Consider the following 12,450-nt stretch of genomic DNA (forward strand, 5'->3'; position numbering starts at 1 on the left):
CTCCAAGTGGATGTGCCTGTCGCCGAGGCGCTGACGCTCGCTCTCTATAGCTGCCCACTCCCGCCAGAATGCTGCCTCAGCGGAAGAGGTCGCCTCTTCTATCGTCCGCCAGACCCGGACCAGCACCCGGGGGAGGGGAACCGCATCCTCCTCTGGGGAACCCTGCAAGAGCCGCCTACCAGAGACCACCTCCAGCTCTTCCTCTACTGCAGGTTGGGAGCTGGGGGTGGGGACATCTAGCATAGACGTCGGGCCCTCGGGTACCGAGGTGCTCGCCGTTGCTGCGTCCGCTGCCGCTGTGCTCGCCATCACCAAGCCCGGTGTCGGCGCGTCTGCCGCCGTAGCCAGGGCCTCAGGGGGCCACCGCGTCGGGCGGTGCGGTGCCTGGCACTGGCGCATCCGCCGCCGCCGTGTTGGGCGCCATCGGGTCAGCAGAGGTCGCCGCACCCGAGGTTCCCACATCCGCCGTCGCTTCCGCCGTTGCCGCCGAGGCACCGGTCGCCTGGACCCCCGCTGACGAGCCAGCGGCGGCGGAAGAGCTGCTTGGGGGAAAGGCCCTGGCGAACGAAGAGAAGAAGCTCTTCAGCAAAAAGCGAAGCACCGAGAATAAAGGGAGTGAACGGAAGAACACTTACCCCGAACCGCCGGGCTTCCAGCGTCCACGGAGGCTGGGCGACCGCTGCTGCCCTGGTGGGGGCGGTGGTGGTGGAGGTTGTTGCTGTTGTTGTTCCTGCTGCTGGTGCCGCCAAGGAAAGGCACGATCCATCGGCGGTGGTGGCGGCGCAGCTACTTCAGGGGCCCTGCGTGAGCCGAGGGCCCGGGAGCTACCCTGGCCCGCGTCCTCAGTGGTCCTCTGACGCTTTGCGACGGGCTCCTCAGCGGCCCTGTCTCTACGGTGCAACCTGCGCCGGCTCGCCTCCTCCGGCGATGCGTCGGAGCTGCTTCGGGCCTGGCTGGGACCGCTCGCGATGGAGCTATGTAACACCCTAATTCAAATTTCAGTATTTAATAATAAATTTAATTGGCTTTATTTAATTTTCTAGGGTTTAATTTGTTTAGCTTGCATTTAATCTAATTTTTGTTCCATAAGTAATTAAAATTTATCATAGGATTAACTTTGTTGATGCATTCATGCTGGTGCATGGTTCTTTCGTTTGAGTGCTAGTGTGGATTCAAAGTTTGATTTGAATTCATATAGGTTCGAGTTGTTTAGGTTTAGAAATAAACAAAGTTAAAGAAGGAGCTCAACCCAACCCAACAACCTAGCCCATGGGAAAACCCAACCCAACCCCTCCTTCCTTGCGGGCCCTTTCCTTTTCTTTTGCCCAGCCCAAACCCGCAACCCAGTCTCCTTCGGCCCAGTTCCACCCCGGCGGCCCAGCCCGCTCCCACTCCTTCCCTTCTCCCGCTCTCAGGCCGCGGCCTCCTTTCCCTGGGCCGCTCCCACGCGACCGGCCCGCCTTCCACGTCCCCGCTCGGCCCAGCGAGACAGCATCGCCCCGCGCTAAACCCCGCTCCGTTCAGCCCGCGCGCGATGTCCTCCGTCCAACTGACAGGCGGGCCCAGTGCGTCAGCCTCAGTTCGCCGCGCTAGGCCCGCGTCGCCCCGCTGTGCCTCGCGCTCGCCCCGCCACTGACAAGCCGATCCCACGGGTCAGACCCGTCGTCCCCGCAGCGTCCACTCGCGCAACGGCCGCGGCGTCCACCCGAGATCACCGCACCTTTCCTTCCCGAACTCGAACCCCGAGATCTCCGAGCAGCCTCCTTTAAACACCCCCGCGACACCCCTGCACCCCATCCCGCGAGCGCCGCCACCCCAAAACCCTAGCAGTGCCCGCTCGCCCTGCTCTGCCGGGACGAGATCCTGCGCCGCCGTGGAACCGCCGCCCCGTTGCACTCCGCTCCACTACGACCTGCACAGGAGCATCGCCAAGGTTCAGTGAAGCCCCCTGATCCCTCCACACCGACCCCAGGCCTACTCCTCGCCGCAATTTCTTCTGCGGCGCTCGGAGGTGAGAACGCTCCGCCGTTCAATTTTTCCTCGCCGCCGGTGACAATCGTGTCCCTCTGACCCTGCAGCGCTCCCGCATGCCTCCACCGAGACGATCCAAGGAGTTCCGGAGCCTGGCGCACAACTCCAGCCCCCGCCTCCGCGAGCGCTGCCCCTGCTCCGCCGCCGGTCAGCGACGTCGTCGACTTCACCCAGCCATCTTCTTCGATCCAAAGCCCGGTGAGCATCCGTAGCACTTCTGTTGTCTGTTGCGTTCGTTACCTTGGCTAGTAGCACCCTCTAGGAGCGCGGGCGTTGCTCGTCGGCGAGCTCCGCCACCGCCGAGTCACCCCCTTCACGGTGCGCACCGCCACACCCTTCGCGGACCCTCACAACCCCCGCAGGTGGACTACCCGTTCGACTCTGATCCTCCACGGCCAAATTCTAGGCCAAACCGAGCCCTGGAACCCCAGAAATGCCACACACCGGCGATCCCCCGCCGCGGGAGCACGCCGCCGGCGCGTTCCGCCGCCGCCCCGCGCCCAAACCCTCCTGAGCCGTCAGATCCCGCGTGGACGCCCCCGATTAGAACCCGATCCGAACAGATCTGGACCACCAGATCGAGATCGAGCGGCCGAGAATCGTGCGTACCGGTTCGGCCTGTAACTTTCGTTAAAGAGTCCCTGGACTCTTTGCTTTTCAACCCGAGCTCCGGCCAGTTCAAAAGAAATTAGAGTTAGGTCATGTTTTTAGCACTTAACACCCTGAGCTTTTTAAATATGGAACCTGCGGTCCAAACCTATCTTTTTCGCGAGTTAGACCCCAGAACTAACCTTTAATTATGTTTTAGTCCTCGGTTTTTGCCCAGAAACCCCCTAGAACTCCAGTTTTCTTACAAATAGGTCCCTGGAACTTGTTTTTGGCCTAGATTTTGCGTTTTAACTCCGTTTTAGGCGTTCTTTATATCCACGCGATCGTTGTAATGCGTAGAATAGTTTTAGACTAGTTTACTGTGCTGTTCCTATGTATTGATGTACTATTCCTTAGCATTTGTTAGTGTTTGCTTGTATGCTTATTGTGTGTCTTGCTTTTGGCCATGTGTTCGTGAGGAGACGCTGATCCATCTGAGGAGCCCCAGTACCAGTACCTGGAGCAGCCGTCTTCCGACCAGTTTGAGCAGCAGTAGGAGCAGTATGAGGAAGGCAAGTATAACATGAACAACACCTATCACTTTAAATACATTTTCATACTGCATTTTAATAATGTATGCCTATAAGGACTTTCCTAGCCACTTTATATCCTTTATATATATATATTCCTTGGGTTGCATTTTGGTTAGTTGTGCTAGGTGCCGCGCTATAACACACTTGGTCCTTTTTAATTAATTTGATTTATGGTATATACAACTTAATTCTGAGAGTGGCCTGTTTGAGGGGCTCACGTCTCGTTAAAATTGGTTTTGTTAGAAACATGGTTTAGGGGGCCAGCACGGTGCTTACTGCCTGGTTGGCCACTCTCCATAAGGACTGGTTCATAGAGCGACAACCTGGGACAACAGCGCTACCACAAGACTGGAATGGGACGGTCTTTGCTTACTAATTAGGTCATTTTGGTTCGGGAGTAACTTACCGACGGGGCAGGAGGGGTGGTGAGCTTCAATGGTGCCCAGGCTACGAGGCTTGGTCTGCGTACCCCTCGAGGTGGTTACCATCGTTGCGGAGCCTGATTCCTTAGCGGTTACACCTTACCAACGTGATCCTTTGTAACGGCCTCGTAGTGAGTTTGCTAGTCATCTCACCTAAGTGTGATGAACAACTAGCGTAGCTCACAACTTGTGGGTAAAGATGTGCAACCTCTGCAGAGTGTAAAACTGGTATACTAGCCGTGCTCACGGTCAAGAGCGGCCCATATCCTCCTTTTGATTAGTGGGGTTATCTTCTTCCGACGAGGGGGGTGCCTCTCGGGGTTACCTTGGTGGTTTCGGTTTGGTTCTCAGTAGTAACATGATTAATTTTGATTAATTACTATATAACTGGGTTTATGGTAATTCATCAACTTGTAGTAATTAGCTTTAATAAAATTTTACCAAGACTTAAAAGCTAATGCAGTCAGTCAGCCAACCTTAGAGCCTCATAGTTTGTGTTATACTTGTTGAGTACAAGTTGTGTATTCACTCTTGCCTACTCTACCCTTTTTCCTCTTGGGGATACTCTACTGCTGCTCAGTTCCTGCCAACGCGAGGGAGATCGCTCAGCGCTACCAGGACTACGAGGACTTCTAGGCATTTCGCCTCCCAGTCGACGTCCCTGTGGCGCCCTGCTTCCGAGAGCTTCTCGTATATGTCTTTACGCTTCCGCATACTCTGTATCAGATATTTTGTCATTAATGTAATAAATATCATTCGTATATACTTTATTATATCTTTTTACGTGATATGTGCTATGATATATTGTTCATTCTGTTGTATATACGTGTGACTTGATCCTGGCACGTATATGATTGCTCGGTTTATGTCCTTTTATAAACCGGGTGTTACAAGCTACCAGCCACGGCCAGCTTGCCCTTGGCAGAAGGGCCAGACCCTGCGGCACTCGGCACGGCCTGTTCCTCGGACGCACCGGGGATCCGGATCCCACGGTCCGGGTCGCCCCCAGTTTGGCGCGGTGCTAGCCCACCATCATCGAGGGTTGGCAGAGTGGCCAGCACCGCAGTCCTCAGGCTTGAGTCCTCGCAGAGAGGAACAACACCCTGAGGAAGGATCAGGTGCTCCGGGACGAAGATCTCCCCCGTCACCGCCCGCACCACGACCTCCAGGCCTTCCTGGGTCAGATCGTTGTCCAAGCGACGCTCACGCCTGGTATTAGCCGCCCAGTCTATGACAAGGGGGCCCAAGCCCGCCTGTCAGAAGAGGTGGGTAACAAACGAAGGTGTGAAATGGCGGGATTCGAACCGTCACGCGCGCGGAGCGAGGCGGAAGACGAACCGACACGCCTGCACGAGCGCTGACAGGGTCAGACTTTTCGGGAACCGCGCTGGCGGAAAAGAATTCCTTTTACCCCGGCGGCAGTAATACCGAGCAACGTACGCGTGACTAGGCCCACCACTGTGCGTGGGGGCCTTGAGTCAGTAAGCTGTTGCGATGTGATGGGCCAGTAGGGAACCCTGTGGATGGACAAAGCCGGACAAGACTCCTGCAGCGCGCACAGTCTAACGCTGGAGGCTTCAAGTTATGCAGAGCTAGATCACAGTAGTGGCCCCACCTGCGGATTCGTCGCCTTTCCAAAGGTGGGCCCGGGGGGCCACTGTCGGTACTCTGTAGCAAGGATACTCACTCCTACTACATCAAGACAGGACTCGCGTTGTCATTCATAACTATGCCCTAATGGGCGGAGCAGCCGGGCCCCATGGGTCCGGCTCTTACCTCACCAGGCCAATGGCCCCGGACCCGTTCCCCGCTCTAGGAACGGGTCCGGTGACGCCACGTGTCCCTGAGGAAGGGAAGCTCCGCGCCAACAGCCGAGGGCTCGGACCCCCCATATGGGTCCGGGACCTCCCCGTGTCCGTCCGGACCTCCCACACGCGTAGAACCAATATACCGCCGGGGCGGGGTCCGGGGGCGCCACGTGTCCAGCAGGCGTAGGCGCGGGCGCGAGTCTTCCGCTGGAAGACTCGCCCACCCACTGCATTCAATGCGGGTGGTTGAGGCGTGCTCTGCCGCCGCCGCAGCAGCGGGGTAGCTTTTGTCAGGCCTCACTGTAGACCGCATATTACCGATGTACACAGTGCAGCCGCATGCGCCGCATCCGCGCAGAGCCCGTCTGCCGCATTAAATGGATACGACGGCACGGCACCCTTTCATCATACCGCCTACGCCGCAATCTACACGGCCCGTTCATTTACGCGGCAGGCTACGGCAAGCTACGCCGCAAGCTACGCCCTGGCGCCGTTTCGACAAGACAGGGCATGGCTATGCTGGACGGAAAATTCCCACGGGCAAAACAAGGAAATCCAGGAATAAGGTCTCCGTCGCCTGCAATGCCATAATGTATGTACAGTATGTTATTTTATACTACATCGCTGGGCCCATCTGTCGGGGACCCAACGGCTATGTACACTCCTCCCTTGAGATATAAAAGGGAGGAGTACGTAAAGCCAAAGAAGACCAGGCGAAGGCAGACACAACACAAGCTCGGATTCACTCCGAACAATCCCGTTCTCAACCTCTTGAGAGCACAAGCAATACAACACACAGTGGATGTAAGGTATTACGCTCCGGCGGCCCGAACCACTCTAAACATGTTGTGTTCATCGTGCTCTTGTATCTAGATTGGACTAATCCTAGCTACACCCAAATTCTCACCCTCTGGATTTTGGCGGATGCACTATGCCATCCGGCTATGGATTTGCACACCACGACAACCTCCAGCGCCGCCCCTCCCTGTCCCGCGACTCCGGCCACCAAGGCCGCGCGCGCCCGGCCCGCTAGCTTCGGCCGCCATGGCCGCATGCACCCCGCCCCGCGTGCTCCGTCGCCATTGCCACAGGACCTCGTGCACCCCGAGCCGCTTGCGCCCCTGCCCTCCATGGCCGCACGGCCACACGCGCGCGCCGCGCCCTCACACCGCTAGCCGCGAGGGCCGCCGCCGCCAGCCACCTCCATTCATTGTGTTTGTGAGATAAGCAGCAAGCAGAGGAGAGTAGCTGCCACGCTCGCTGGATAACTGCGTGGCAATTATTTTGTCTTGAACTTAACTATTTGACCCTAAAAAAGTTATGATTAGTTTCTGATCTTTTTTGTCTCGAACTTAACTATTTGACCTCCAAAATGAGTTTCGTTTAATTTCTTTCTTTGCTCTTCCGTGTAAAAAATTCATGTATCTAAGCATATCTAAACATGCTGCAAAAGTGAAATGCTGGAAAGTAGACATCGTTATTAATAAATCACTAACTCATTTAGGAACTAAATAGCTACTCCCCCGTCCCATAAAAAGTGCAAAATTCTGAGTTTGAAAAAAATCCCACAAAGAGTTCAATTCTAGAGATTGGATCTCAATTACATGTTTAATTAAGTTGTCAGATTTGAATTGTATGCCAAAACTAATCATATGTGGGAAACAAATAAGGGTATAAGAGTCTTTTCACACCATCACTAACTAATCTGTCGGAAAAAACTTAGAATTACACTCTTCATGAGACTGAGGGAGTAGGTTTAGCAAACTAGCTAATTACAAATTTTTTCAGGGTCAAAGAAATAATTCTGCGCGAAATGCCGGCTGCCTGCGCACCGCTGACGCCGGTGCCCCGCTCGTGCCGGCATGGACGGGCGCGGGGAGCCGGCGTGGGCCGCCTCGCCCCGCGCCTGGGAAATTCAGAAAGAAAAAATAAACTAAAATAAAAGAGACGCTACACTTATGAAAAAATAAATCTAAAACGAAGATAAATAAGAAAGGTGCATGTGCTTATTACTTATTAATGTAAGTATCACAAAATCGCATCAGATGGTTTTAATTATCCCTTCGTTGAAGCGTCACACTAGCTAGGGCGGGCATTTGGGATTTACAAGTTGGGCAATGTTTCCTGCACACACTCTCCGTGTCGTAGCTAGGGCTGGAAAAAAAACTCGCGGCTCGCGAGCCGGCTCGGGCTCGGAGTGGCTCGGCTCGGCTCGGAGCGGCTCGCGAGCCTGGAACGAGCCGAGCCGAGCCTCTTTTCTCGGCTCGCTAAAATACCGAGCCGAGCCGAGCCAGCTCGCTCTGGCTCGCGAGCCGGCTCGCGAGCTGAGCCACCTATGGACCACTTGTCGATTGTCATGTAATTTAAAATATTTTCTTTTTATTTTACTTTGTTGTGGCTATGATACTGTTAAAATCTTGATATGATATTGTTAAAATCTTTATGTGGTACTGTTAAAATCTTGATGTGGTTGCACTCTTGTATGTGATCTGTGAATCTGTGAACTGTGATACAAATATGCAATAACTAGCTGTGGCTCGCGAGCCGGCTCGAGCCGGCTCGCGAGCCGATAACGAGCCGAGCCGAGCCTCTTTCAACGGCTCGTGAAATTACCGAGCCGAGCCAGGCTCGGCTCGCTGGATGACCGAGCCACGGCGAGCCGAGCCGAGCCTGGCTCGGCTCGGCTCGTTTCCAGCCCTAGTCGTAGCACAGCGGCTTGGGCTTCTGTCGGCTCCCCGTCACAATATGCAGCGATGCAGAATATCAGCGTCACCTTGGACTCCTCGAGTGTTGTATTGTGGCTTCTGATTAAGATGACTCATAGTTCTGACCTCGACAATAGGACGACCTGTTTCAATAAGTGACGGTACCTCAGGACTGGGGTACCCCCTCTTGCTATGTCAAGACTCGTGTAGTTATCCGTAGCTACGTCCTAAAGAGTTGAGCAGCCGGATCTCTGGGGTCCGGCTCCATCTCACCGGATCAACAGCCCCGGACCCGCTTCCCGCTCGGAACAGGTCCGGTGTCACCACGTGTCCTGGAAAAGAAAGCGCTCAGGGCCAAAACGGCCGGGGGGCCCCGGACCCCCCACGGGTCCCGGACCCCCGTATACTATCCGGACCCCTCTCCGGAAGGGAACAGACACCCCGCCTGTCGGGGTCCGAAGCCGCCACGTGTCCGCAGGCATAGGTACGCGTGTGGCTACCAAACTCCCTCGGAAAGACTTGCCCACCTACCGCATTCAATGCGGGAGGCGTTAAGTGCGCTCTGCCACAGCAGAGCCCGAGGAGACTTTTTGCCAGGCTGTGCTGTTAGTCGCGTGTTACCAAAGTGCACAGTATAGCCGCTGGCACCACTCACGCCACGCGCGTTAGCCTGCTACGCCAGTTAGACACGACAACTCGGCGACGGAGTATCATAACGCCTATGCGGTAGACCCAACAATCTACGCTGCAACCTACATTGCCTCAACGGGCGCCTCGCCGATGGGACAGGAGAAGACCTCCCTCGGTCAGGAAGTCTACAAGACGATGAAGCGTATCCGGCAAAAGATGCTCTATCACTGTAGCACCATTAGTGTCTATTTAGTATAGTATACATCCTTGTTGGGCCCACCTGTCGGGGTCCAACGCCTATGTACGCGCCCTCCTTGCTCTATAAAAGGGGAGCGCCCGTTAGAGAAGATCTCGGGTCCAAAGAGAGACTTGGGGGGCAGAGGATAGACTCATTCATTCCTAGTGCAATACACCACACAGTGGACGTAGGGTATTACGCTCCGGCGGCCCGAACCACTCTAAATCCGTGTGTTCTTGCGTTCTTGCCCCGAAGCTAGATCGGCCTAATAGCTTAGCACTTCCCCGAGTACTCCCCCTCGGCGAATAGGCGGGTGCGTTCCGCCACCCGGCTGTGGGTACCCCCAAAAGCCCACGACATTTGGCGCCGTCCGCGGGGAACGTGCAAGCGTGGGCTAGATCTCCAAGCTTCTAAGGCTGAGCTCATCCTCTGCAACGGTGGTGAGAAGATGAAGAGAGGCATGGCGGCACCTACACCGCATGTCAATGCGCCGAGGCACCAGCGCCCTCGGTGCGGCGGCGCATGGCAGTGGCGCCTGCTGTGCGTCGCCAATGCGACGCCTCAGGGCCGGCACGGTGGTGCGCGGGGGCGACGCCTGTTGCGTGTCGCCCTGCGCCATCCCAGTGTGGGCTCAAAGTTTTCTCTCAAGCAACCACCGGAGGCCACCTACGGCGGCACGACGTCGGCTCGAGGTTTCCTCTCAACACGGAGCCTGGAACCGGAAGGATGCCTGTTGCCTTCTCCCTCGCTGGTTCAAGCCTTCCTTGGAGTTGCTGCAGACAGGCGTCGACCTCCACCGCAAGGTGAGGGGGCCCTATGCCAGCACCAAGGTAGAGCCGGCGAATGACCGCCCTTCTCCACGCTCCGTGCTCGTCCAAACGAGCACCCGTCTACCCGCTGCACCAGGGTGCCAGGCTGGCTTCCGTCAGCAGCTGGCAACGGCGGCAGGGCCACTCCCATTCAAAGCCAAAGAAGTTGTTCTCATGCAAACCAAGCATGAAACAGTTCTTGTTCAAAGGAGGGCCCTGCAAGCTCCCGAGGTGATGCTGGATGATACTGTACAAGCACGTCCAGGGCGCCCTCGCCCCCAACAAACTCAGAAGAGCCTCCAAGACGGCAGCTCCTCTACGGCCAGCAACATGCACACCATACGAGGTGATGACTGTAGATTATGACTAGATGGGATTGAGTGTGTTTCTCCTTTGTAATGATTCGGTGCCTACGTGTGGTCCAGAGCGGTAAAGATCCGCCCTTGTAAACCCGACCTCTAGCTTCATCGCACAAACAGGTGACACCAACAAGTGGTCCAGAGCGGTAGAGGTCCGCCCTCGTAATCCCGACCTCTGATGTACACCACAAATCAAGCAATAAAGGAGATTTGCCTTATCGGTCCTATCTTTACATTAACCTGATAGCACTTGTCCGTTCAGCTTGCATGTTTTCTCCCTTCCGTACGGAGTCTTTTCTTTTGTTGCTAACGATCCAAATTGAGCTGCTGGATTGTGGTCAGGTGGGGACACCTCTTCTAGCTAGAAGGCAGTTCGGACCCCTAGGGACCTGCCCAGGAGAAGTGGTGCTCATATCCTGGGGTAGAGAAGCTCCGCGTAGCTTAGCCTGGTAATATACCCTAAGCCTACGTACTTCACTTCCCTGTTACGAGTTCCCTAGTATCCGAGGCTGCTATTCCTAGAGGTCCCGGGCTCCTTTCTAGTATAAGGCCTGGTTTCCTGCGCCTTGCTGCAAGGTCCGGTGGCGTAATTCATGGATCGTCGGCAACGACTGAAGTCCACTCCGGGGGCCCGCTCCGGCGGAGACCGCTCGCCACGGTCGACTCAAGTCCACTCCGGTGGCCCGCTCCGGTGGAGACCGCTCGCCACGGTCGACTCAAGTCCACTCCGGTGGCCCGCTCCGGCGGAGACCGCTCGCCACGGTCGACTCAAGTCCACTCCGGTGGCCCGCTCCGCGTGGAGACCGCTCGCCACGGTCGCTCCAAGTCCACTCCGGTGGCCCGCTCCGGCGGAGACCGCTCGCCACGGTCGCCTGAAGCCGGGTCCGGGGAAGTAGTGCTTGCTCCTTGGGCAGTTCGAGGTCCGCTTAGCTCGGTTCCGTACCCTAAGCCTGCACTTTCGCCGCCCTATGGAGAGCACTCTAGTATCAGAACCTGGCGACAAGTGCTACAGCCTTGAAGGGGTCCGGAGCACCCGCTCTCGACATGGGCACGCCAATGCAATCAGCATTGCGTCATGATAATGGCCCCACCTGCGGGTTCGTACCTCTCCCGAGGAGGGCCCGGGGGCCACTGACGGTACCTCAGGACTGGGGTACCCCCTCTTGCTATGTCAAGACTCGTGTAGTTATCCGTAGCTACGCCCTAAGGAGCTAAGCAGCCGGATCTCTGGGGTCCGGCTCCATCTCACCGGATCAACAGCCCCGGACCCGCTTCCCGCTCGGGATAGGTCCGGTGTCACCACGTGTCCTGGAAAAGAAAGCGCTCAGGGCCAAAACGGCCGGGGGCCCCGGACCTCCCACGAGGTCCCGGACCCCCGTATACTATCCGGACCCCTCTCCGGGAGGGAACAGACACCCCGCCTGTCGGGGTCCGAAGCCGCCACGTGTCCGCAGGCATAGGTACGCATGTGGCTACCAAGCTCCCTCGGAAAGACTTGCCCACCTACCGCATTCAATGCGGGAGGCGTTAAGTGCGCTCTGCCACAGCAGAGCCCAAGGAGACTTTTTGCCAGGCTGTGCTGTTAGTCGCGTGTTACCAAGGTGCACAGTACAGCCGCTGGCACCACTCACGCCACGCGCGTTAGCCTGCTACGCCAGTTAGACACGACAACTCGGCGACGGAGTATCATAATGTCTATGCGGTAGACCCAACAGTCTACGCCGCAACCTACATTGCCTCAACGGGCGCCTCGCCGATGGGACAGGAGAAGACCTCCCTCGGTCAGGAAGTCTACAAGACGATGAAGCGTATCCGGCAAAAGATGCTCTATCACTGTAGCACCATTAGTATCTATTTAGTATAGTATACATCCTTGTTGGGCCCACCTGTCGGGGTCCAACGCCTATGTACGCGCCCTCCTTGCTCTATAAAAGGGGAGCGCCCGTTAGAGAAGCTCTCGGGGTCCAAAGAGAGACTGGGGGGATAGAAGATAGACTCATTCATTCCTAGTGCAATACACCACACAGTGGACGTAGGGTATTACGCTCCGGCGGTCCGAACCACTCTAAATCCGTGTGTTCTTGCGTTCTTGCCCCGAAGCTAGATCGGCCTAATAGCTTAGCACTTCCCCGGGTACTCCCCCTCGGGGAATAGACGGGTGCGTTCCGCCACCTGGCTGTAGGTACCCCAAAAGCCCACGACAATAAGATTAAGATGTGTTGATCATCAGCATCTAGCTATATTCTCAATCGACGGGTGGGGGGGGG

Source organism: Panicum virgatum, chromosome 4K (assembly GCF_016808335.1).
Source record: "Panicum virgatum strain AP13 chromosome 4K, P.virgatum_v5, whole genome shotgun sequence".
NCBI lineage: Eukaryota > Viridiplantae > Streptophyta > Magnoliopsida > Poales > Poaceae > Panicum > Panicum virgatum.